This window comes from Carcharhinus amblyrhynchos, unplaced genomic scaffold, assembly GCF_965287045.1.
Source record: "Carcharhinus amblyrhynchos unplaced genomic scaffold, sCarAmb.v2.hapA scaffold_38, whole genome shotgun sequence".
NCBI classification, from domain to species: Eukaryota; Metazoa; Chordata; class Chondrichthyes; order Carcharhiniformes; family Carcharhinidae; genus Carcharhinus; species Carcharhinus amblyrhynchos.
In genome coordinates, this window is record NW_027649779.1 from 8,638,484 (window position 1) to 8,660,561 (window position 22,078).

Below are 22,078 nucleotides of genomic sequence, written 5' to 3' on the forward strand. Positions count from 1 at the left end.
CCCAAAGATCCAATATATTCCACTCAATCATCAATAACACCATTCACAACTGCACCTCCTTCCGAATATTGTGAACCATTTCCCTCAGGATTTAGTTCCAAGACTTAATATTTCCCTGGTTTTCCCCCAATTTTGACAGGAGATTCACTTCAATATACAGAGTAAATGGAGAAAGAAGAAGCTTTGCATTGGCCCGGAATCGAACCCGGGCCTCCCGCGTGGGAAGCGAGAATTCTACCACTGAACCACCAATGCTGCTCTTGCTAATGCAACCCCCACATGCTCTCTCTTCCTTCACACTCAGCAGCATTGTAATTTCCTTACTTTGTCCTTTCGTTCCCCAAATGCCCACAAAAACTCTCACTCAAATCTCACACGCAATATCGCACAAGCCTCTCATGCTGTTCAACACCTTCCTTTCATTCACAACCGCATCTCAAACTTTCAACCTTCCTCCAAAACACAAGCACTCTACAACAATCCCCCTCTCACACCGTCTCATTCTCCCAAATATGCCTCTGCTTTCACCACATCAGTCTAAACACGCTTAAAACGTATTCAAATCATTTGCACACTGTCTCTTCCACTCAACTCATATCACTACAATACGCCTCATGCCATTCTGCAAAAGCTTTAAGTTGCTACATTTCTTCAAAGCTGGTACCCAGTGCGACACCAGGCCAAACTTCCACTTTCAACACTTGATGGCGCCTATATAGGGTTACAAGTTAGCTCGGAATGAGTTAAAAAAATAGGGCTTAGGCGAGCTAGGAGGAGGCATGAGAAGTCCTTGCCAAGTTGGATAAAGGAAAACCCCAAAGCTTTTTACTCTTACGTTAAAAACATGCATTAAATCTTCATATATCGAGGCCAGTCTGTGACATCTGAAAGCAATGAATCCTAACGACGAGACTACCAGCATCCCGTCTACCTGATTCTCCCAGATACTGGTTACAGGAATGTGCACAGCGCCGATTGTCCGCACTCACACACTCCTTCCTGTCTGTTAAGACGTGAAATTGTTTATATTTTCCACATTGGCTTCCAGTGTGATGAAAGCAGAGCTGTGATAAGCTGATGTTCTTCAGTGGATTTACTGCAGAAAGGTTTATATCAATTCGATGCAAACATTGGCGTTTGAATGTGGTCAGTTACAGTGAAATTTAATGCAGTGGAAGGGAGCCTACTCGCTTTTACAGGAGGAACCAGCAAGGGAAATATAAATATGAATAATTGTACAACGGGACTGGTATTTATCCCTGCTGTTCAAATTGGCACAAGTATTGATCCACGATTTTCAAATTTCACCACATGTTGGGTTCTGTGGTGTAATGGTGAGCACTCTAGACTCTAAATCCAGCGATCCGAGTTCAAATCTCTGCATGAGCCTTGTTTTAATTTGCAAATACAGATGATGGATTGGCTGAAGGGCGTTTCGTTTAAGTTTATCACCAAATCCTAATCGAAAGAAAAAATTGACAGCCTGTTCAACTGCTGTTACTCAATTCAAGGGCAATTAGGATTGGTAGTAAATGAATAAAGACAATCTCAATAATGGACCTTTTCCTCACAAGTAAAAGCAAACTTTCTGACAGTTCTTGTGCCTGAAACTTTCGAAACATCGAGCTAATATGTAACAACTATCCTAATGATCACAGGTGGGCCAGTGGCGCAATGGATAACGCGTCTGACTACGGATCGGAAGATTCCCGGTTCGACTCGTGGTTGGCTCAGTACAAACCTTTAAAAGGTGTTTACTAATTCCTTGTTACTTTCGATGAAAAAGTTATTCAATAGCTTTATACTTATTCAGACAAATGCTGGCAAGCATATTTTCAGCTTCTCTGGAGAAAGTAATTTTTGGAGATTGCTAAAGAAGAGCAACCGACTATTTTAAGTTATTTTTTTCGAAAAAAAAATCGTTTAATAAGATTAGGATATTAAATAAATGCTAAACTCAAATGCATTTTGGACAAAATTCAACATGTCTTAGAAAATTTACAGAATTTTATCATTTTTTTCATAAAATTCCGCATTTCTGATTTTGGAGAAAGCATTTCAAGCTGAGGTCAGTGCAAAGATAATATGACTGTAACATCGAGTTTGTGATAATATTCAGCACCAAACTGAAATCATACAGACTTCCCTCACCCTAGCATGTTTCAGATGTTGATGAACTATGTTAGTCAGCGCCTAAACCTATTGAATTGTCCTGTAGACTGGATGACTTGCTGATATGTGCAGGTGTCAAAATAGGAACGTTTCATTCCTGGCATTGCATCAAACAATTTATCATTTCTTATTTCACACAAAGCATTTGAGGCCGAGGTCAGAGCGAAGGTACTATGGGTGTAACATCGAGATTCAGATAATGTTCAGGAACAAAATGGCCGGGCCGATGAAGGCATGCTTTAAGGTGCGAGGGGCAAGGTTTAAAGGAGATGAATATGGCAGATTGTTTGCACAGAGAGTAGTGGGTTCCTGGAACTCGCTGCCGGGGAGACATAGTAGAAGAGGATGCAGTTGTGACTTTTAAGTCAGTTGACAAGTACATGAATAGGATGGGAATAGAGGGATATGGTCCCGGAAGGATAGGGGGTTTTAGTTAAGTGGGGCAGCATGGTCAGTGAAGGTTTGAAGGGCCGAATGGCATGATCCTAGGCTGTAATTTTCTTTGTTCTTTGTACTGCCGTTCTTCTTTACCGAAAACTGAGCTTCAGACTCCGTAGCTCTATGTTTAACCACTCCATCTCTGACATCTCCAGTCACACAACCCTGTGAGATGTCTATACTGATCTTATTGTGGCATCATGAGCGTTCCACATACAACATGACTTGTATCTATAAATTCTCATCTTGAACGTTTCAATTGAAATTTCAAGGCGAGCAGAGCTTTTTGAGCAGAATGGTTCAGATTCCCATCCCCTTTTAATGTGAACAAGTTATTTCTGATTTCACAACAGGGGTTGTCTATGAAACAATGACTGAACACAGGGGGTGAATGTGAGAAGCTGAAGTTTCCAGTTGAAGAGGTTCCCAGTGTCTCTGAGCAGCTGAACTGGGGAAGCCTTTGGGCAGAGACTGTCCTGCTGCTATTTCCCTTCCTGACCACCGGGGGTCGCTGTAACACGCCCGGGCGCTGCCCCGCCCAGTGTCACCTTTGCCCACTCCGGCCCGGCCGCTGCTCGTTGGCGGAACATCCGGGTCCTGTAGAGAGGCGGGGACAGCCGCCATATTGCAGTGACGTCACCATCAGCCCCTCCCCCGTCGAGGAAAAAGCGACGGTTCAGAAATGTAGAAAGTGAGAGAAATTCCCACCCGGAAAGGAATTAAAATTAAATAAAATACATATTTTTATAAAGAGGCAGGTGGCGGAACCGCGCATGTGCTGTAGTATTTTCCCAGAGCGCACCGCGCGGCAGTGATTGAAAAACAGACGGAATAAAAAATAGAAACGATTTTCCCGAATGGAGAAGGAACCGAAAGTCTGACGGGTGAGGATGTGAATAATAATCATCAAGATTCAACATATTAAAAGATTAAAATGTAACTGCCTGGGCGCATGTGCGGGAGGGGAATTCCCCCAGAGTGCAGCGCGTGGGACGCCGTCTCCCCTGGCAACGCAAGATGGACGCCGGCCGTCTCCCCTGGCAACGCAAGGTGGACGCCGGCCGTCTCCCCTGACAACGCAAGATGGCCGCTGGCCGTGAGTGATTGTGGCGCAGGCGCAGTGAGGTCTGCCTGCAGCCCATTGTCCAGATTGCCCCCCAGTGGATGTGGTGGGGATGGTGCAGCAGATGGAGCAACAATCCCAGTTTCAATGGGTGGAGAGAAGCTGCAATGCTGCTCCCTGTTGTTCACTCCTCTCCCCAGTCTCAGCATTGCAGAGTGTTTAAACAAGAGGGTGCATTGTCACAGCAGCAGGGTCTCCACGTCCTTCCGGTAGTAAGGTGACCAGAACTGGACGCAGTTCTCCAAATGCAGTCTAACCAACGTTCTGTACAACTGCAGCATTAGACGCCAGCTCTTATACTATATACCCCTTCCTATAAAAGCTAGCATTCTGTAAGCTTTCTTGGCAACCTTCTCCACCTGTGTTGCCACCTTCAGAGACTTGAGCACTTGCACTCCCGGGTCCCTCTGCATTTCTATACTCTTAACTGGTCTACCCTTTATCATGCAACTTTCTCTACATTATTCCTTCCAAAACGCATCACCTCGCATTTATCAGGATCAATATATATCTTGAGAAATTTGCCTACCTCGGAATTACTCTCGCAGAGATATTACCACGATGCCACTGTCACCCTTTCAACATTGATAGAGTACTTACAGCAGAGAAGAAGGCCGCTTTGAAGCGTCATGTGTGTGTTGGCCCTCTAAAGGTCCAGTTCATCCAATAACACTCTGTACCCCACAGTCTCGCATTTAGTTCATTTTCAGACAATTATCCAATCCCATTTTGAACCCATTAGTTGGCTCTGCCTGCACCACACTCTCAAACAGCACATTCCAGGTCTGGGTCACTCACTGTCTGAAAATGTTTTTTCGTGATGTCTCCACGTTTCCTTCACCAATTTACTTCAACCCGTGCCCTCTGTGTCAAAATCCTTCTGCCATTGAAAGTTTCTCTCTATCTACTCTGTCAAAATCCCTCAGGATTTTGAATGCCTCATTAAAGTCACATCAGCAACTTTCTGTCAAGAAAATTAGTCCCAAACTCTCCAAAATATATTCGCCACTGAAGTTTCTGATCTCTGGAACTATTCTCGTGTTTTTCTCCTGCATCCAGTCCACTGATTTTACATTCTGCCTTACGTTCGGTCAGTTAGTGCCTGCTTGAACACATGAAACACAATCTTTCTTCATGCCCTGGAGTGAAGATTCGGAGCAAATTCATGTCTCATTTCTGGCGGACTAAGGGGAATCAGACAAGGTTAAGGGCAGTTTAAATGCTGCTGGTCCTCCATAAGGACATAGGAAAGGAACATAAGAAATAGGAGCAGGAGTAGGCCATCTAGCCCTTCGAGCCTGCCCCGCCATTCAATAAGATCATGGCTGATCTCAAGTGGATCAGTTCCACTTTCCCGCTTTCTCCCCATAACCCTTAATTCCGTTGTCTGTCAAAATCTATCCGTGTCTTAAATATATTCAACGAGGTAGCCTCCACCACTTCAATGGGCAGAGAATTCCAGAGATTCACCACCCCTTTGAGTGAAGAAGTTCCTCCTCAACTCTGATCTAAAGTGCACCTCTCCCCCCCCCCCCCCCCCTTATCTTGAGGCTGTGCTCTCTAGCCCTGCTATCCTTTCTAAGCGGGGAGAATCTCTCTCCCTCTACCCTATCCATCCCTTTCATTATCTTATACGTCTCTATAACATCCCCCCTCATCCTTCTAAACTCCATGACAGACCAGTTTATGAGTGAATTCACCGAGGTTCTCCTCATTCTTCTCTCATTCTGTCTCTGGATTTGATCAGAAAAAGGCAGAGATGAAGGTGTCTTTACACGGGTGGGTCACTGGGTGGCACAGTGACTCTGTCTCTAAAGGGTCCTGATTTCAACCACATCCCACCCATGACTGGGGGGGACATGCCTGTCTGGGAAAGTGGTGGGGGGGAACCGTATCATAAGGAAATGGAGTGGAGTTGATGGGTTTAGGAGAACGGAATTAAGCCAAGACAGGGATGGTTAAATTTTTATTCAAAATTTATTTAAAAATTCAGAGAATATTTTACAGCAAAATTGTTTTTTTTTAAGTTACGAAAGTGAACATAGCGATCGAGGTTCACATTGAGAACAGGAGACATGTACAGAGAATCCGTCAATATTTGTACATCTGTTACATACACCAGAAAGAGAAAACAGATCCTTAATAGAAAGAGGAATTAACAAACGTGAATAAGGAATGAGAAATTATTTATACATGAAATTTAAACTAGGGGAGAAACTATTAACCACAATAACATTATAACAAAAAAAACTCGTACTTTTCACACTGAAAACTGAAATAATGTCTAATGTTGCCTCAGTTACAGATCCAGAATGATAAACTGAGAGATATTTACTGATAGATTCACCGAGAGCAGATATTGTATTGAAGCCATACGCAGATCTTTATAATCAGCTGAGGGAAATCTGCAGCGTCCAAAATTCAACCCATCATTTGATCTGTAAAATAAAGAGACAATATTGAAGCAGATGTTTCTGATGCGGGACATTAATGTTTTTAACCAGTGAAACATTGAGAGATGTTTCAAATCCATTCTGCCAGTTTGAAATGTGAGTGAATTGAATCATCTCACCTTCATCAGAGTGACGGCAGTGCTGTAGAAAATGCTCAGGAAGAACAGGACGATGAATGTGGAAGCGGTTGTCCAGATGTTGCTGTTATCATCCTCACTGTCTTCAATCCAGATGCGGTCGGTGGGGTCTAGGGGACAGAGACCAGGAAATGGAATTAGATTACTTTATTTATCCAGGGAATCTTATTGTTTTCTTTTCCCTGTTCTCCTTCATAAACTGTTCATTCATTCTCATCTCTAATTTTCAATGTATATCTCCTGTTAAATTCAGGACACTCAGTAACAGATCTCCATAACTATTTTCACACCTGATCCTTATTGGTATTCCTTGGAGAGTCCATGTCAGAAAGCACTGAAGGTGTTTTCTTGAGAATCAGTTCATTTCGAACTATTTGCCACGAACTCTTATTGAAGAATGTTCTGACTGATCTGGAGGAACATTCCCCTGTCAATGATTGTTTCCACAGATGGTGACTGATCTGTAAACTGTGAATGCTGCTGTTTAAGGTCTGGGATGCAATTTCTAATCTTTGCTTCTTTACGGTGGAGATGTTTAGTAAATCATGAGCTTAATTCAGTTTCTCAACGTGTTTGGCGGTGTTTTGAGAATTGGGATAGTTATCGGTGTGTATGTCCATTCAAATTCACACTTCAATTTTACTTTCACCATTTACCTGCCGTTTATATTTAAGATTGTGTGTGTGAGTGTGTGTGTGTGTGTGTGTGTGTGTGTGTGTGTGTGTGTGTGTGTGTGTGTGTGTGTGTGTGTGAACACTTCCTGAGCTGCATTAATCTTTGGTCCTGAGTTAATCTGTGTGTATGAGGGATTCATTTGCCTGTGTTTGTTGATTTGTGTAGTTGTGTGTCTGTGTGTACAATTTATTCTTCAGACATTGTGGATAATTTGTATAATGTATTCTTCAGACATTGTGGATATATGACTATTATTGTGTGTAGTCTCTGTATATTTATTAATGCCACTCTTAACGTGTGCCCGTGTTTCTGCCTATTTCAATGTGTGAATTTCTGTCACTCGAGTAATGTTTCCTTCCCTTTCTGTGTTTGTCTGTTTGTGTGTGTATCTGTTAACATGTTAGTGCATGTAAATCCGCGTTGATAGTTATTTATAACAATGTGTCAGCATATACCTGTGTTTCCATGTGTAGTACTGTGTCCCGTGGTGTTCTGTTTTGTATGAGCATGTGAATGTTTGCATCCACATGTTTGTGTGAAAATATTTTGCTCTCTGTTTATCTATATGCAGTGTGTTAATATTGTTACATGTATTTCCCTGTATAAGTGATAATGTGTATAACATTATGGGTCTCTATATCAGTATTCATTTCAGCGAGAACGTGTGAGAATATGCATTTGTTTGTGTGTGTGTATCTGTTTGTGTATGTTTTGGACCTGCATGCGTGTGATCTGTCCGTATTGTGTGTATGCATGTATGTGTTTGCGTTTGGGTCTGTGTACCTAGTCACGTATGTTTAGGTAATGCGTATTTGTGTGTTTGCATGTGTTTCTGCGTGCGTTTGTATATATTTGATAATTTGTGTGCATGTTTTGTTTTGTGCCTTTTTATACAAGTACGTGTCTGTGTGTGCGGGTGTGGGTGCATGCCCCCTTGTGCATCCATGTGTGCGTGTATATGTGTGTGTGTGTGTTTGTGTGTGTGTGCATGGTGCGTGTGGGACAGAGAGAGCGAAAGAGGAAGGGAGAGAGAGTATTTGTGCATGCATGTATTTTTGTTTGTATACGTGTGGTCCATTAGTGTATTTGTGGGAGCGTGCTTGTTTGAGTTTGTTTGTGCGTATATTGTGTATTTTTCTGATCCGTGAATGTGCATTTTTATTTATGAATGTATCTGTGTTTTTGTTGTGGATGCATTTGTGTGTATTGTGTATTTGTGAGATTCTGTGTCTGTATTTGAATGTACCTGTCTATATTTCTGTGTGTGGGAGTACGTGTATGCGTTTGTGTGTGTATATTAACATTCTGTATTCGTGCGCATATGTATGAGTATGTGTATTTGTGCAATTGTGTCCACGTGTCTGTGTGTGCGTGTGTGTGTGTGTGTGTGAGTGTGTGTATGTGTGTGAGTGTGTAGTGTGTCTGTATGTGTGAGTGTGTGTGTGTGTGAGTGTGTGTATGTGTGTGTGAGTGTGTAGTGTGTGTATGTATGTGTGTATGAGTGTGTGTGTGTGTGAGTGTGTAGTGTGTGTAGTGTGTGAGTGTGTGTAGTGTGTGTAGTGTGTGAGTGTGTGTATGTGTGTGTGTGTGAGTGTGTGTATGTGTGTATGTGTGTGTGAGTGTGTGAGTGCGTGAGTGTGTGAGTGTGGGTGTGTACGCCTATGTATGTATGTATAATTGTGACAGTTGTGTGCAGTATTATCAGTGTGTGTATTTTTTTTAACCGTTGCTCCAAGTTTCACCGACAATAGTGAACTGAATATGATCCAGACAACCCGGACAATGGAACATATTTTCAATGTTTTGCTGTAGAAATGTATTTTATGTGAGGGGCACGGTGATATCAGGAGAGAGAATGAAATAATCCATTGATGTATCTCAGAGACCTCAGGGAGAGAACAGTTAAAACCCGGGGAGGAATCTATGACTTGTTTAAATTTGTATTCTGGGAAATCAATGCCAGCACATGGTTAACAGGAACAAGAGTGTTGAGACATTTTAAAATTATGTTGCATTAGTATATATATATTTCAATGAATAAGATAATGATACTTCAAAATCTGTAGCAAGTAAACCGGAAACTAATTTGTACTGTTGGCAACTGGGTCCTTATAATAGAGAACTGTTCCCTTCCAAACACGGGAGAGGGAGGAGAGTGAGCCCAGAGTTTCCCTCTCTCTACCCGGTGGTACAATGTCCCTGATGGTTCGAACCACTGAGGAGGTGGAGGTGAGTGGATTAAATAATGACATTCCTCCTCTTTTCATTGAGGAAGTTTTGGGACATGGATTAGCTCCTGCTCCTCCCCTCTCTCTGCCGGGTTAGTGGGAATCCAGGATGTCAACAATTTCACTCTCCCTCAATCCGATGGGGGGAAGATTTCTCCATGTTTTTTGTGTGACCCTCACTTCAGTTCCCAGTGGGTGTGGTGCAGCAGCTTAAAGAGGTGGTCAATGAGAGAAGCAGGGACACAGAGATCTAAATGTTGTGTTTGTGTGTCAGACATGTTAAAAATGTCGGATTGTTTCCCCCTCAGCGGGAGGAAAGTCAGTGAAGATATTTTGCAGAATCCTGTAATGAATGTGTTCTATTCTATCCCTGACCCACTGTCTATCTCCGCAGGGAGCACTGGTTCAACAATGTTGGGTCCGAGACATGAAAATATCTGACTCAAATCAAAGATATGGAAGTAAAACTGAAAAACAACCAATTAAACAATTGGGTATTTCATTGATCGTTAGAGGAAAATGTTTTTATTCTTTTTATTGTAGTTTTTAATGGAAGTGAGTGACTCTCATTGACATGAATTAACCGTGTCCATCAGTGCAAGGGAAATGTTCACAAAACTGGGTTTACCGCTGGATTTGTCAACTGTTCTGTTGATGATCTTCAAGGGGATGGCTTCATGTCCCACCACACAGGAGTAAGAAGCGCCGCTGGACCATTCCTCTGCTGCAATGGATAACAGGCTGTACATGAAGAAGGAGCTATCGCCGTTCTCCGCCACCACCTCGGTGTTCCTGTAGTTGCCGGGATTCACCGGCTTGTCGTTGATGGTCCACTTGACGAAGATCTCTCGGGGGGAGAAACCTCTCACTAAGCAGCTGAGGGAGACGAAACTCTGAGCGGAGACGTCTTCTGCCGAGGGCAGGAGGACAGAGACGACCGGTTCCCGCGGATTTGGATCTGCAGAAAATATACAATAAATGTCAATAAACTGGAGAATTCTGGAGACAATGAAGCCACTGGTTAGATATCAGGAAAATGTGCTTCGCTTCTGATTTTAACTCTTCCCATTTTTGATTTGCAGCTTGGAGGAGAGGTGAACACAATTGTTTTCTCAAATAACTCAGGGGGGGCGAAGTGGAAAGATTCTGAATGTTTACAGCGCAGAATCAGGCCATTCGGCCCAACTGATCTACTTTTCCTTTTTGGTTTTCTGGTTTTTGATTCTCCACATCAGGCTCCTCCCTTCTTCGATCCAAACCCAATAACATCGCCTTCAGTTCAGTTTTCACTCATCAACACATCAAACTCCCCATAAACATATCAATCGGCCCAGAGTCGTTTAGTTCAGGGGAGAACATTAATGCACTGAAAACTAAATATTGAGTAGTACACTTTCACTGGCGATAGACACAGTGATGCATTTACATAGAAACATAGAACAGTACAGCACAGTACAGGCCCTTCGGCCCTCAATGTTGTGCCGAGCTATGTCCGAACCCAAGATCAAGCTATCCCACTCCCTATCATTCTGGTGTGCTCCATGTGCCTATCCAATAACCGCTTGAAAGTTCCTAAAGTGTCCGACTCCACTATCACAGCAGGCAGTGTATTCCACACCCCAACCACTCTCTGAGTGAAGAATCTACCTCGGACATCCCTCCTATATCTCCCACCATGAACCTTATAGTAATGCCCCCCTAGTAACAGCTACATCCACACGAGGAAATAGTCTCTGCACATCCACTCTATCAATCCCCCTCATCATCTTATAAACCTCTATTTAGTCGTCTCTCATCCTCCTCTGCTATAAAGAGAAAAGCCCCAGCTCCCTCAACCTTTCCTCATAAGACCTACCCTCCAAACCAGGCAGCATCCTGGTAAATCTCCTCTGCACTCCACTGTCACAGCAGGCAGTGTGTCACTCTCTCCAATGCTTCCACATCCTTCTTACAGTGAGGTGACCAGAACTGAACACAATATTCCAAATGTGGTCTCACCAAGGCCCTGTATAGTTGCAGCATAACCCCACGGCTCTTAACCTCAAACCCCCTGTTAATAAACACTAACACACTTTAAGCCTTCTTCACGGCTCTATCCACTTGAGTGGCAACCTTCAGAGATCTGTGGATATGAACCCTAAGATCTCCCTGTTCCTCCACATTGCTCAGAACCCTGTCGTTGACCCTACATTTATTGTTTCAATCTCTCAGCTCACCTGTTTCCTTGTGGACAGATGTTCTTAGAGGAGTCGGCAGATCCTGATGGCTCACCACGCACTCAAACACAGCCGCACTCAGCCAGGCTTGTGTGGAGATGCTTAATTTGCTGATCACGCTGTCACGATCCGCTCCGGGCTTTTTGGCAATCTCTGATTTCAAATACTTCCTGTCTCGGATCCAAGACACGTTAACGCCATCAGGAGGATTAGAAATGATGCAGGTTAAGGTCGCAGTCGCCTCCAGTAAGACCTGTTCTATTGGTGGTGGCTGTATCTTCACTGTGGTATCAAGGCACTGGGGAGGATCTGTGAATGAGAAATGGAAATGAACCCTAGTTCCCCTTCAGAAGCAGGACAGCAGTCTTCAGCCTGAAGGAGACAAAGTGGCCTTCAATATATCAATCTCTAACTATCGCCTTTCACCTTCCATGGCGAATGGGAAACCAGCTTGCTCTATGGAATTATTCCCTGTATTAAATATTGGAGCAGCGGTAACATTTCCATGAATCAGGATTGGAGAATTCCCAAACAAACACACCATCCTGAACTCAGGGAAAAAGTACTGACCGTTGGTTTATAAATAGGGTGGATGCACTTTCTAATATTTTACCCCTGTGCTGTGACCTGTGAAACAGTCTCACACCTACTGTCTCTCCAAATTTTACCAGCTGTCTCAGGAACAAGCTGACATCAAGGCCACCTCGCTCACTATATTGCTTCAAACCGAAAGGGGGCACTCTTTTAAGGGGAGGCAGTGGCATATGGTGTTGTCAATGGGCTTATAACCTCGGGCAAGTCTCTGGGGACACAGATTCGAATCCCATCATTGCAAATGTGAAATTTGAATTTTGTAAAAATCTATAATTAAAAGTTGAAATGGTTCTCATGAAGCTATTGCTGTAAAACCCCTCCTAGTTCACAAATGTTCCTTAGCAAAATCAACCTGCTGTCTTTATCTGGCCTGGCATGCATGTGACTCCAGATTCACAGCAACGTGAGTGACACTTCAGTGCCCTCGGGTTTGGGAAATAAACGCACATCTCAGGAAAGGATAACAAAAAAATTGTTTTTCTGATGAAATTCTGAATGAAATATTGTCCTAATGCAGCAAACTACATGACAATAACTTACAAGTTGTTCTATGCTTTGTACCAACTTGAATAGATCCCTAATTCTGATTAACATCAGAATGATATATGTTGTCCTCTGTTTGAGTCTCTTACCCTGAGATGCGCTGATGTCCAGACGCTGAGTGTGCCCTTGATGAGTGACCTGGCAGGTATAGACCGCTTTGCTGAACCATTCCCCAGCGGAAACTGTCAGCCGACTGCTGGCCGAGAAGTTCCCGTTCATTTCACAGGGGGGAGAGGTGACAATTCCTGAATGCGTGGGTTTCCCATTCTTCAGCCAACTCACTTCCATTGACCCTGGCTGGAAATCGATGATTAAACAGACGATGATTGCGAATTTCCTGTTTGAGATGTCTTTACTGGAACTCACGGTGATGATAACAGTTGGATGGATCACAAGCAGAGGGCCTTCAGAATGAAAAAACAGATCAGTCATTTCCTGCAGAAGATGTGGATCAATTAAACTTTTGTCAACAGAGGGTAGTAAGGGCGTGGAATGCCCTGCCTGCAGCAGTTGTGGACTCGCCAATTTTAAATGGTCAGTGGATAGGCATATGGATAACATTGGAATAGTTTAGGTTAGAGGGTCATTAGATTGGTTCCACTTGACGGCGCAACATCGAGGGCCGAAGGGCCTGTACTGCGCTGGAATGTTCTATGTTCTATGTTCTAACTCATTTGCAGTCAATAGACACTAACTGGACCAATCCAGAGGGCAGGATTATGCACATCTATTTAAATGAGTTATAACCAAGGTCCTACATGTTAATCACAGTGTTTCTGTTTTACACAAACTCCACAACACTTACATGGCATTTCAACACTCTTGACTGTGTTGATGTGTCGAACCTCACAGTCAATTGTGGGGCATTCTCCCGCTGAGTCGCTGATGGTTAACTGGCTGCTCATGGTGTAGGTTCCATCCGTATTTCTCACTGACGGGAACGTCTTAGACCCACTGGTAAACGGCTGCCCTTTTCTCTTCCAGGTTAGTTTGGCAACATCTGGAGAGTAATTCATCGCCAAACATCCGAAGGTGATGGAGCCGTCGGAGTTCTGTTGCTGACAGGAGGAGACCAGGCCGTAGAGAGTGGGCGCAGATGGTGTCGCTGGGAAAGAATAGCCAATTGAATACGTTAGACTCGTGCGTTTATTAAGTCAACAAACATATTGTTACAAATAGGTTTCTGTATTAGATATAGCTCTTGGTGTTAAAGGGATGAAGGGATGTGGGTAGTAGGTGTGATCAGGATAGTGATGAGCTCTGACCAAAGTGAATGGCGGAGTAGGCTCCGAGGGCCAAATGGCCAACTCCAGCTTCTATTTTCTATGTTTCTATCTCGAACATTGATTAGAATTATGAACTTATCCCTAATATTTCCCGAATAAATCTTTCATCCGCCTTTGAGATGATGTTACTTCTATCATTTGGGAATTGTCATCTCTGTAGAAACTCATATCCCTGTCTCCACTTCTATCAAATTAGGAAGAAAAAAAACACATTCTGTTAGTCTCACAATGACATGTCATTCATTGGATTAACAGAGAACAGGAAAATTTTTCTCCATTATTGCAGCAACTATTTATTTCTCAAACAACAGCAGTGTGTGACAAACCGCTGTTTATTTCTCAAACAACAACACTTTGTGATGAAGAAGTTCTCCCTCCATTCAGACTATCCACTCACCTGATGAGGGTGCTCCAACAGCTTGTGATTCCAAATAAACCTGTTGGACTTTAACCTGGTGTTGTGAGAATCCTTCCTGTGCCCACACCAACCTCACTCCGGCATCTCCACACTAGTTTTGGAAATTGCCTGGGTTCAATCTGATTGGTGCCCCTTCCTCTCTCCAACTCACTGCCTCTCACTCCACAAAACAGAGATTAGTGACTTTGCTTCAAAAATACCTCCGGAATGAATACTTACTGAATGATCAGGAAACTCTAAATGTGATTATAAATTCAAATAAATCCAACATTGACTTAATGAAGGATCATACATTAATAGCAGGAGTTTCCCATTCGGGCCCTGAAGTCTCCTCCATCATTCACTGAGATTACAGATGAGCTGATTGTGGTGCTAGCTCTATTCTGAACCCCCTCACTCCGCCCATCCATCACCCGCTCTCTGCCCATTTCCCCAGCTCTTTGCCCTTTCCCCTGGCTCTCTGCCTTTCACGGTGGCTCTTTTCCCCTTTTATCCAGCTCTCTGTATTTCCACCTGGTTGTCTACGCTTTCCCTCAGCTCTCTGCTCTCTGCCCCTGCTCCCTCCCCTCTTTCTCCTTTCCCCCAGCTCTCTGACCTTTCCCCCTGGCTCTTCTGCCTTTTCCCCTGGCCTCTCTACCCTTTCCCCCATCTCTCTGCCCGTCCTTTCAGCTCTCTCCCCTTTCACTGGTCTCTCTGCCCTTTCCCCTGCTCCCTGTCCTTTCCCCTCTCTGTCTGCCCTTTCCCCTGACTTTCCGCCCTGTTCCCCGGCTGTGTGCCATTTCCCTCTGCTCTCTGTCCTTCCCCCAGCTCTCTGCTGTTTCCCCTGGCTCTCTGCCCACCCCCACCCCGGCTCTCTGCCCTTTCCCTCGCCTCCTGTTCTCCCCTGACTCTTTGCCATTGCCCCTGTCCCCGAGCCCCCAGCGATTCCCTCCAGCTCTCTGCACTCCCAGGGCATCTCCCACCTTTGAACACCAAACTGCCACTTGAGATCTTTCTTCTCTCTCGTTGCAGACCTTCCCCACACAGATTCAGTGAGTGTGAGTGAGAGAATGTGAGTGTGAGTGATTAGATGAGTGAGAGTGGATGAGTGATGGTATATGTGTGACGGAAGGTGAGTGAGTGAAGTTCTTTGAGTGAGAATGAGTGATTGAGGGTGAGTAAGCGTGGGTGAGGGTGAGAGAGCGTGAGTAAATGAGGGTGTGTGAGCGAGGGTAGGTGAGTGAAGGTGGCTGAATGTGAGTGAAGGTGGCTGGATGAGTGTAGGTAAGCAAGATTGAAAGAATGAGGGAGAGTGAGTGAGGATGTGTGAAGGTTAGTGGAGGTGGGTGATTGAAAGTGAGTGAGATTGAGTGAATGGGGGTGATGGAGTGAATTTAACTGAGTAAGTGAGGGGTGAGAGTGAGTGAGTCAGGGACTGTTACTGAGGGTGGTGTGTGAGAGTGTGTGAGGGAGAATGTGGATGGGTGGGAGAGTGAGGGTGAGTGAGTGAAGGTGTTTGAGTGAGGATGAGTGATTGAGGATCTGTGAGTTAGGTTGCGTGATGTTGAGTGATGATGAGGATGTGAGGGTGTGTGAGTGAATGTAAGTGCGTGAGTCTGAGTGAGTTTGAATGGGTGAGGTGGCGCATGTGAGAGAGAGACAGAGAGAGGGTCATTGAGCTTGAGTCTGTGGGGGTGAGTCTGGGTGATTGAGGGTGGTAGGTGAGTGAGTGAGTGTGAGTGAGAGTGACTGAGACTGGGTGAGTGAGGGTGGATTAATGGATGAGTGAATGAAGGTGAGTATGAATGTTAGTGACTGACTGAGGGTCTAAGTCAGTGAGTGAGGTTTAGTGAGTGAGGTTGAGTGAGTGATGGTGTATGAGTGTGGGTGGCTGAGTGACAGGGAGTTAATGAGGGCGCGTGAGGGTGAGTGCGTGAGGGTCAGTGAATGTGGGTGCGTGACTGAGGGTGTGAGAGTGAGTGAATGTGAGTGAGTCAGTGAGGGTGTGAGAATGAGAGAGGCAGGGTGTGTGATTGAGGTTGAACGAGTGAGGATGAATGAGTGCTTGTGGGTGAGTGAGGATGGATGAGAGTGAGTGAGCGAATATGAGTGAGTGATTGTGAGTGAGTGAGTGTGTGAGGGTGTGAGGATGAGTGAGTCAGGGCGTGTGTTTGAGTGAACGAGTGAGGTTGAATGAGGGTGTGTGAGTGCTTGTGTGTGAGATTGGCGATGGATGAGAGTGAGTGAGTGAATATGAGTGAGTGATTCTGAGTGAGTGAGTGTGTGAGGGTGAGTGACTCAGGGTGAATCAGGATCAGTGAGTTTCTGAGTTTGAGTGCATGAGTTTGAGTGCTTGAAGTTGAGTGCATGAGGTTGTGTGCATGAGGTTGTGTGCATGAGGTTGTGTGCATGAGGTTGTGTGCATGAGGTTGAGTGCATGAGGTTGAGTGCATGAGGGCGAGTGCGTGAGGTTGAGTGCATGAGGTTGTGTGCATGAGGTTGAGTGCATGAGGTTGAGTGCATGAGGTTGAGTGCATGAGGTTGAGTGCGTGCGGGCGAGTGCGTGAGGGCGAGTACGTGAGGGTGGATGAGTGAGCAAGGGTGAGTGAGTAAGCGTGAATGAGAATGAGTGAGTGAGGGTGAGTGATTGTGGTTGAGTGAGTGAGGATGAATGAATGAGGGTGAGTGAGTGAAGGTGAGTGAGTGAAGGTGAGTGAGTGAGAGTGTGTCAGTGAGGGAAGGTGGGTAAGTGAGGGTGAGTGAGTGAAGTTATTTGAGTGAGGATGAGAGATTGAGGGTGAGTGAGTGAGGGTGAGTGAGTGAGAGTGTGTCAGTGAGGGAAGGTGGGTAAGTGAGGGTGAGTGAGTGAAGTTATTTGAGTGAGGATGAGAGATTGAGGGTGAGTGAGTGAGGGTGAGTGAGTGAGAGTGTGTCAGTGAGGGAAGGTGGGTAAGTGAGGGTGAGTGAGTGAAGTTATTTGAGTGAGGATGAGAGATTGAGGGTGAGTGAGTCAGTGTGGGTGAGGGTGAGAGAGTCAGTGAGCCACCTCCTCCTCTCCCTCTCCATCGATCTTTTCCCGATTCTCTCCATTGATCAGCTTTCAGTAACAGGGCTGTGTAAAGTCAGGAATCAGTGTAGATCACCGGGCAGCTGCTTTAATGTCGGGGCCTTTCTTTCAGAAACACGGATCAGTGAACAAATAGACAGACTGAGGGAGCTGGAAGGGAAGCTTCCAGCAAAACTAGGGTCACACAGGAATCAAACACCAAGTTTCCACCAGTATTGGGGAGCCAGGCGGACTTAGTCTCAGCCAGATCCCTTCTTATTGATTGTGTCTTTGTGTCCGGTGTAACACATGGAAATCCCTACTTCTGACCTCCTGTTGGATGGAATGTGTCACTGATGAAGCAATAGAAGATTGTTGGTCCCAGAACAGTCCCCTGCCGAACTCCTGCAGTGATATCTCAACTTAGATGTTTGACCTCCAACAACCATCACCATCTTGCTTTGTGCTAAATATGACTCCAAACAGAGAAGAATTTCCCGCTGAAACTTATTCACATGAGTTTTACTCGGGCTCCTCGATCCCACCCTCATTCAAATGTTAGTGGGGGAGGGGGAGGGGGTGGCCGAGGTGGCACAGTGATTAGCGCTGCCGCCTCACAGTTCAATTCCCGATATGAGTCATTGTGTATGGAGTTAGTAAGTTCACCCCGTGTCTGCTTCGGTTTCCTTCGGGTGCTCCTGTTTCCTCCCACAGTCCAAAGAAGTTTGGGTTTAGGGGATTGGCCGTGCTAAATTGCCCCTTAGTTTCAGGAGGTCTAGTTAGAGTAAACACATGTGGTTATGGGGATAGGGCTTTGGTGGGATTCCTGATGATGCAGACTCGATGGGCTGAATGGCCTCCTTCTGTACTGTAGGATTTCGTGATTCTATTCTATGATGTAAATGACAGTCTCTCTGACACATGTGAGGTGGAAAGTGTGTGAGAGAGTGTTTGGGTGTGTGTTTGATAGAGAGAGAGGGTGAATGTGTGTGTGAAGGTGCCTGTGTGTGATAGACTGTATTTGCACATGTGTGAGACAGTGAGCTGCGTTTGCAAGAGGGGACAGTGTGCCTATTGGAAAGCAAAATAATCTGTTCATGAGTGTGTGGAAATGTGCATGGGATTGTGTGTGAGTGAGAAAGATGTGTGCAATGTGTGTGGGTGACAGAAGCAAGTGTGTGTGTGCGTGTGTGTGTGTGTGTGTGTGTGTGTGTGTGTGTGTGTCTGCGTGTAAGAGAGAGTGTGTGCGGACGTGTTTGCGTCTGAGTGTTTTTATGTATGAGATGTGAGAGACTGATTGAGAGAGCGAGAGTAAACCTGTATTTGTATTTGAGACAGAGTATGTAGATCGTAAGGGAAAGAGAATGTGTGTGAGATATCGTATGAGAGAGAAAGTAAGTATGCGTATGTATGTGTGAGAGAATATGAGCGTCTGTATGTGTGTATTTATGTGTGTGAGAGTGTGTGATGTGTGTCAGTCTCTATCTGGCTGATTCAGTCTGGAAAAGCACCCTCACTCCACACATACTCACCCACTCACACAGTAAGTGGGAGTGATAAGTGAGCACAATACGGACTGTGGGGCAAGTGTTGGAAAAACATTTAAATCTTTCACAAGTCAGTCACAATTAAATAATTTTCTCTTTCCTCAATGAGAGAAACTTGTAAAACCTCACGCAATCTGACGCAATCCAGGGCAAAGCCACCCACAAGATTACCCATCTCCTCATTCACCCTATTCACTCTCTCCATCACTAACAAGCAGTGACAGCACTGTGTGTATTATATACAACATGCACTGCAGCAACTCACCAAGGCTCCATAGAATACACTGTCCAAACCCGCTGCGTTTACATCCTAACAGGACAAGGGCAGCAGCCACATCTGAAACACTATAACCTGTAAGCTTCCCTCCAAAACACACACCATCCAGACCTGAAACAATATCTCAATTCATTCATAATCGCTGGGTCAAAATCCTGGAGCTCCCTGCCTAACAGCAGGGCGGATGCCTGCAGCATATGGACTGCAGTTGCTCAAGGATGCTTCATATCAACACTTTGTGAAGGAACAATTAGATTAAAAATTCTGGCCGAGCAAATGTCTCTAAAATGCCTTGAGAAGATTAAAAATAATATGCAAGTGAATTTGACCCTTCAACTGTCAAACTAAACAGTTCAGGGGCTGCTGTAGTACGGAACAGAATGTAGTAAATCTCACTCTGTATTTGTTCATCGAACATTCCCAAGGCCGGTCCATCACTGCTTAAAAATCACCCAATTCTCCCTCTACAGCCTGATGTTTCTGCTTCTCTGATGGACACAATATGCTTCAGGGATTTAATTTATGAGCCGCCGAGTCAAACAGTCACATTCCCACAGATACAAGTGCATCGAAGAAATAAATCAAATTTCACTTCCTGCAGTACAGGAGAAGGAACCAAAAGATTTATAACCAGTCAGGGAGATTCCTGGTCCCAACACAGTGACCACACGCCCAGAAACAGAGCAGACACAAACAGTTCAACAGTCGATTTCCTAGCAGAAAGATCTGTTCAATCTGTCAATTTCAAACTGTTGGATTCTCATTGATCAATAGTCAAGTTACAACAGAAAATCAATAACCTATTTTAAATTAAACGGGTATTCATTTCAGAACTCCTCTCGACTTTTAATTATTTCTCTCTGCCTGTCTCACTTCGCGAAAATTGTGTAAAAATGTAATTTCGCTGAAAATGAGCAAAAATAACAGATTCAGGACAGTTCAATGTCCCTAACAGAGATACAGTGACACAGTAACAGTTCAAATTCCCTAACAGAGATAGAGTGACACACTAAGAATTAAACAAACCGGGGAATATTTACATTGAAAATCGTTACCTGATTCGATCTAATTTCTTAATTAAATGTAATCAACAAAATAATCAAGGCAAAACAACTTATCGAGCCGAGCACAGCTGAGTAAAGAAATGTTTTGTTTCTGAATTCATTTTGATACAATTAAATATTCTCTAAAACTGACGCTAGTGCAATATTCAAGGTCTTTTGTTTTGAATTCATCAGCGTCAATATTACATTTTAAGTTATTGTTAATTGTCCTGCCAGCTGATTTGAACTCTGTAATAAAACGAGTTTTCAATCATTCAAAACGTGCTTCTGCCCCCAACATTGTTAAATAATTAGGTTCCAATTAAATCTCAATGTTAAACTATAATTACAAATTACTGAATGGAAACATTCAAACATCTGTCATTCATTTACTTAAATCTAATCACATTGTAATATTTTACTCTTTCTCTTTTACTACAAATGTCTTACTATAACCATCAATCGTGTTAAAAATGCAGATTTCTGAATTTGTATAGACTGTAACGGCCTGGCCGTTTGAAATCAATAATACTGCTTCCGAGATTTAATAATTTAGACCACCCATATAACTTCATTATTGAACACATTGTTTAATTAAAGAACATCTGAATTAAACAGTGCAAACACAAAGACGATAATTGATTCAAATCCTCTGTAATGCTAAAAACACGATGCAGAATATAAGTCTCAACCTTTTCTTCATTATAATATTTAATAAGAATTAAACATAAGCTTCAGTTAGTATGAATTCTTCCATTCTGTCATTTATTCTTCCGAGAATTCTATTCTGTGTTTAACATTAATGGGAGACATGATGTTATTAAGTGCAGAGCTAATATTATTTTTATAATATTTATATTATCATATTATTTTTATATAAAGTAATCTTTTTGAATTTCAAGCATTTAATTGTTAATCTGTAGCCAGTTCCTGTTGACACTTTACTACAATTCAAACACAATCATTTGAACAATTTTGCTTGAGTGTCAGCGAATTCCGTCTGTCAGAAAACTGTGTTCAGTCTGTCAAATTTTTATAAACTGTTTGATTCTAATTGATCCAAGGTCAAATTACAACAGTGAAAAAAATCAATAAACATTTTAAATTAACCTGATGTTCATTTTAAAACTCCCTTTGCCTTTTAACTATCTCTCCCTGACTGTCTCAAATCTCAAAAACTGGGCAATTATTTTTTCTGAAAATGAGAACTTCGAATATAACAGATTGAGGTTCGTGTAATGTCCCTAACAGAGATGCAGTGAATTGTAATTCATGTTTTATGTTAAACTGTCAAACTAAACAGTTCAGGGGCTGCTGTAGTACGGAGCACAATATAGTAAATCTCACTTCGTATTTGTTCATCGAACATTCCCAAGGCCGGTACATCACTGCTTAAAAATCACCCAATTCTCCCTCTACAGCCTGATGTTTCTGCTTCTCTGATGAACACAATGTGCTTCAGGGACTTAATTTCTGAGACGCAGAGTCAGACAGTCACATTTCTCACAGATACAAGTGTATTGAAGAAATAAATCAAATTTCAGTCCCCGAAATACAGCAGAAGGGGCCGGAAGATTTATAACCATTCAGAGAGATTCCTGGTCCCAACATAGTGACCACACGCTCAGAAACAGAAGACACAAACGGTGCAACAGCCGAGTTCCCAGCAGAAAGATCTGTTCAATCTGTCAATTTCATTCAAACTTTTGGATTCTCATTGATCAATGGTCAACTTACAACAACAGAAATCCAATAACCTGTTTTAAATTAAACTGGTATTAATTTGAAAAAAAAAAATCCCTTGACCTTTAATTATTTCTCTCTATCTGTATCACCTCTCGTAAAGATGTAATTTCGCTGAAAATGAGCAATCAAAAATATCAGTTTCAGGGCAGTTCAATGT

The 22,078-nt window shown here is 43.5% G+C and overlaps 1 protein-coding gene and 1 non-coding gene across 2 annotated transcripts in view; both read right to left on the reverse strand.

Annotated features, from left to right (window-relative positions):
- Window positions 1–22,078, reverse strand: part of LOC145362485 (uncharacterized) — a 238,897-nt gene that overhangs the window by 57,594 nt on the left and 159,225 nt on the right. The window lies entirely within an intron of this gene.
- On the reverse strand, window positions 185–255 carry trnag-ccc (transfer RNA glycine (anticodon CCC)). Its single transcript has one exon. It is a non-coding gene; the product is annotated as a tRNA-Gly (tRNA).